This window comes from Aotus nancymaae, unplaced genomic scaffold, assembly GCF_030222135.1.
Source record: "Aotus nancymaae isolate 86718 unplaced genomic scaffold, 86718_ANA_hifiasm-v0.15.2.pri h1tg000051l, whole genome shotgun sequence".
Taxonomy (NCBI): Eukaryota; Metazoa; Chordata; class Mammalia; order Primates; family Aotidae; genus Aotus; species Aotus nancymaae.
The window spans coordinates 25051067-25056218 of NW_026988465.1; the positions used below are offsets into that span (position 1 = coordinate 25051067).

At 42.0% G+C, this 5152-nt stretch overlaps 1 pseudogene; it reads left to right on the forward strand.

The window, feature by feature from the left end:
* The first annotated feature begins 37 nt into the window (after nucleotides 1–37).
* Nucleotides 38–191, forward strand: LOC135269301 (U1 spliceosomal RNA; annotated as a pseudogene).
* Nucleotides 192–5152: the final 4961 nt, after the last annotated feature.

A 5152-nucleotide genomic window follows, 5' to 3' on the forward strand; every position in this document is an offset into this window, starting at 1 on the left:
GTTTCAAACCTGATAAAGTTACTATGTAGTTTTCATTAAAAGTAGTACGGACCATGATCACGAAGGTGGTTTTCCCAGGGCGAGGCTTATCCATTGCACTCCGGATGTGCTGACCCCTGCGATTTCCCCAATGTGGGAAACTTGACTGCATAATTTGCGTTAGTGGGGGACTGCGTTCACGCTCTCCCTGTTTTTAAAATTTAAAAAATAAACCATGAAAAGTAGTACGGAAAAATAGGAAAGGGAAAAAGTAATCCTAATTGTCTATTAATATCTTCATACATTCTTATTAAATTTATGTCTGATAGAAGTTCATAGCCATTTTAAACAATGGCTTTTTAAACAAAAACTTGAAAAATGTAAAAACAAATCTTGTTTCATAGTACAGATACAACATCTTAATGGGTATTTGTAGGTAACTGATGTTTTTCACACATAAACAATTGACTCTTCTCACTGGACTTTTTTTTTTTTTTTTGAGACGGAGTTTTGCTGTTGTTACCCAGACTGGAGTGCAATGGCGCGATCTCGGCTCACTGCAACCTCCGCCTCCTGGGTTCAAGCAATTCTCCTGCCTCAGCCTCCCGAGTAGCTGAGACTACAGGCGCGCACCACCATGCCCAGCTAATTTTTGTATTTTTAGTAGAGACGGGGTTTCACCATGTTGACCAGGATGGTTTCGATCTCTTGACCTCGTGATCCACCCTCCTCGGCCTCCCAAAGTGCTGGGATTATAGGCGTGAGCCACCGCGCCTGGCCTTCACTGGACTTTATATCTTGAACAGTTTTTATCTGTAGCAGACAGGATAGTCAATTTACCTGTCCTCACACCCTGTTCTAATCTGCTTCTGCCATAATCCTGAGTGTGCAGCTGCCATGTGATCCGTCTCCAACCACTGATGATTAGATCAGGAAGGGACCCTCAAGCCAGGCTTTAGCTGCCCATAGGAATTTGACATTGGATCATAGATTCTAGTTGGCATTTTTTAGGCACCTGAACCCAAAAGTAATACAGAGTTGGAGGCAGGGTGCAGTAGCCCATTCCTGTAATCCTAACACATTGAGAGGCCAAAGTGGGAGGATCACTTGAACCCAGGAGTTCGAGACCAGCCTGGACAACATGACAAAAACCCATCTCTACAAAAAATAAATTAGCTGGGTTGGTGGCACACACCTGTAGTCCCAGCTACTTGAGAGGCAGAGATGGGAAGCTTATTCAAGCCCAGGAAATCAAGGCTGCAGTCAGCCATGATTGCACCACTGCAGTCTACCCTGGGCAACAGAACAGGACCCTGTCTAAAATATACATAGAAAAAGAGCGAGAGGACACAAGCGCACACTGGAACAGTTTTTGGGGCCACATAAAAAACACAGAGACAAACTGAGAAGCAAAAAATGAAGCCGACTCCTGAAGTGGAAATCCCATGAGGGCCCGGAGAGACTCAGGTGTGGCAACTTCAGCCCTCAACCTCTGTAATCCATATCTATCCTGGCCTTGGGATTGCTTCTAATAAAGGTTTCAAACAATCCCTGATTAAAACATGCAGATCATTAAAAGTCTTCGTGGAAGATAATTTTCCATATAAGCTGTGCAATATTCTGTGATATATGTCCCTAGTGTTAATAATTTACATCATTTACAATTTGATCACCATAAACAATTTTTCAGTGAACATCCTTGTATATACAACTTCGCCTACTTACAGAATTTTTTGTTTAATCAATGAGGCAGAAGGTAGGCATTTTTTCTAAGGCTTTTGATGCATTTGCCAGAATGCCCTCCAGAAAACTTATACTAATTTGTACACCCTGTTAGCAGCCTGTGATCACGCCCAATTTTCCATACCCACCTCTGGGAATTAATCTTTGACAATCGGATGTGTACAAAATGAATTGCTTTTTTTTTTTTTTAGACGGGGTTTCACCATTTTAGCCAGGCTAGTCTTGAACTCCTAACCTCAGGCGATCCACCTGCCTCAGCCTCCCAAAGTGTTGGGATTACAGGCATGAGCCACCGCACCTGGCCAGATTGCTTTTTTTAAATAGACTATTTCTTAGAGCAGTTTTAAGCTCTGAGCAAAAGTGAGAGGAAAATACAAAGATTTCTCATATACCCACTGCTCCCATGCATGGATAGCCTCCCCTGTTATCAACATCCCCTATCAGGATGACATTTGTTACAATTGATGAAACTACATTGACACATTATCACCCAAAGACCATAGTTTACACTAGGGTTCACTCTTGGTATTGCACATTTTATGGGTTGGATAAATAAATAGTAACATATCCACCATTGTAGTTTCACTGTCCTAAAATCCTCTGTGCCTTATCTATTATTCATCCCTCCCTTCCTCCAGCCCCTAGCAATCACTGATCTTTATACAGTCTATATTTTTGTCTTTTCCAGGATGTCATGTACACAGGTTGAGCATCCCTAATCTGAAAATCCAAAATCCAAAACGCATTAAAATGTGAAACTTTTCAGCACCAACATGATGCCACAAATAAAAAATTTCACACCTGACTTCATGTGACAGGTCATAGACAAAATGCAGTCAAGACTTTGTTTCTGCCAGGCGCAGTGACTCAGGCCTATAATCTTGGCACTTTGGGAGTCCAAGGTGGGCGGATCACCTGAGGTCAGGGGTTTGAGACTAGCCTGGCCAACATGGCAAAACCCTGTCTCTACTAAAAATATAAAAAATTAGCCAGGTGTGGTGGCACATGCCTGTAGTCCCAGCTACTTCTGAGGCTGAGGCATGAGAATTGCTTGAACCCAGGATACAGAGGTTTCTGTGAGCCAAAATTGCACCACTGCACTCTAGTCTAGGTGACAGAGCGAGACTGTCTCAAAAAAAAAAGACTGTTTCATGCACAAAATTATTTAAAATGTATAAAATTAGCTCTATTTGTATAAGGTATATATAAAACAAATGAATTTCATGTTTAGACTTGGGCCTCATCCCTAAGATATTTCATAATCTGAAATTGGAAATACTTCTGGCCCTAAGCATTTCAGATAAGGGATACTTAACTTGTAGTTGAAATCATACAGTATGTAGCCTTTTCAGATTGCATTCTTTTCACTTTGTAATATGCATTTAAATTTCCTCCATGTCTTTTCGTGCCTTGATAGTTCATTTCTTTTTTCTTTTTCTTTTATTGGTTTATTTTTTTGAGATAGGGTCTCACTCTGTTGTCTGTTGCCCAGGCTGGAGTACAGTGGTGCAATCTTGGCTCACTGCCTCTGCCTTCTGGGTTTAAGCAATTCTCCAGGCTCAGCCTCCCGAGTAGCTGGGACCACAGGCACACACCACCACGCCCAGCTAATTTTTGTCGTTTTAGTAGACATGGGGTTTTGCTATGTTGCCCAGGCTGGTCTCCATCTCCTAAGCTTGAAGTGATTGGCCTGCCTCGGCCTCCCAAAGTGCTGGGATTACAGGCTTGATCCCCGGGGGCTTTAGCGTGGCTCAGGCCTGTAATTGGCACTGAATAATATTGCATTGTCTGCATATGCCACAGCAACAGAAATGTCTGTTAAGGGACTGTTATCCAAAATATAGAAAGAACTCTTAGAAATAAGGAAACAACCCGATTCATACGTGAGCCAAAGACCTTGACAGACACCTCATTAAAGAAGATATACAGACGGCAAACAAGCATATGAAAAGATGCTCCACATCATATTCCATCAGGGAAACTGCAAATTCAAATAACTGTGAGATGCCACTACACATCTATGAGAATGACCAAAATCCAGAACACTGACACACCAAATTATGGTGTGGATGTGGAACAACAGGAACTCTCATTCATTGGGTTGGGTGCAGTTTTCCATGGGAACACCCCATCTCTACCGGTGTAGCTTAGTTTTCCTGTCTATATATTAGGGTTAGGTGTGGCCAGGAAAGGTTTTACATAGAACATTTGCGCTGGTGGGAATGCAAAATGATACAGCCACTTTGGATGACAGTTTGGTAGTTTCTTACAAAATTAAGGGCAGTCTTTGCCATATAATGCAGCAATCACCCTCCTTAGTGTTTACCCAAAGGAGCTGAAAACCAATGTCTACACAAAAGTTTGCACACAGATGTTTATAGTAGCTTTTTTAATAATTGCCAAAACTCAGTAGGTAAACGAATAAATAATGGGTCTGTTTTTAAAGGGATTTTATATTTTTACTATTGAACATCTTTTCACATGTTAATTTGTCACATCTTGTTTTGTGTATAGCAATGTTCATATCCTTTACTAATTTTTCTGTTAAAGTCTTTTAAACAGAAGTGTCCTTAAAAATCAAATAGGGAACTTGCATATTAACATTTTAAATGCACATGTCCTTTGGCTGATCAGTTCTAATATGTGGCATTTATCCTAGAAATATATTCATAAAAGAATGTAAAGGTATTGAATGATATTCCCTCTCGTATGCATCAATGGGGTTAGTTAAGTAAATTATGGAACACCCATACAAAACTACTTAGCTATTAAAGAATAAGCTGATCTGTGAAGATCTCCAAGTGATCTTAACCAAAAAGAGGTAGGATACAAAATCACATTATGATACCGTAAGTGTTTAAAAATGTATAAATACTTATTCACTAAACAAAATGTTTATTAAGTGCTACTACGTTGGCGGTAGTGTTGTAGAAAAATATGCACAAAATATAATGGCTAACTCTAAAGAGTGGGACGCTTTTCTTTTATGGTCCTTTTGCAACTTGAGTTTTTTATGGTACATATGTATACTTAAGAAAACAATTTGTACAGCTTACTATAATGATCTTTTTATTATCTGTCTCTCCTACCCGCCAGTGATAACGCCAAAGACAGACATTCAGCTTTGTCTTTACCACTCTGTTGGTTTTTCATTGAAATGATGTAGATAAATGTGGGCGTACTTGGGCCGTCCGGAGGGGCCTGGGGTCGGGCGGCGAAGCGCGACCCGGGTGGGGCGGGAGGTGGCAGCGGGGGTCCTTCCTGCTCACCAGAGAGACGAGCGGCCGTGTTCCTAGAGAGGAAGGGAACCGCCAGATTCCGCGACTCGGCTGTGTGAGCCGCGAGGCCGGAAGCTTCTGTGAGCCGGCCCGGCCCCCGCCAGCCCCCGCCAGCCCCCGCCAGCCCCCGCCAGCCCCCGCCAGCCCCCGCC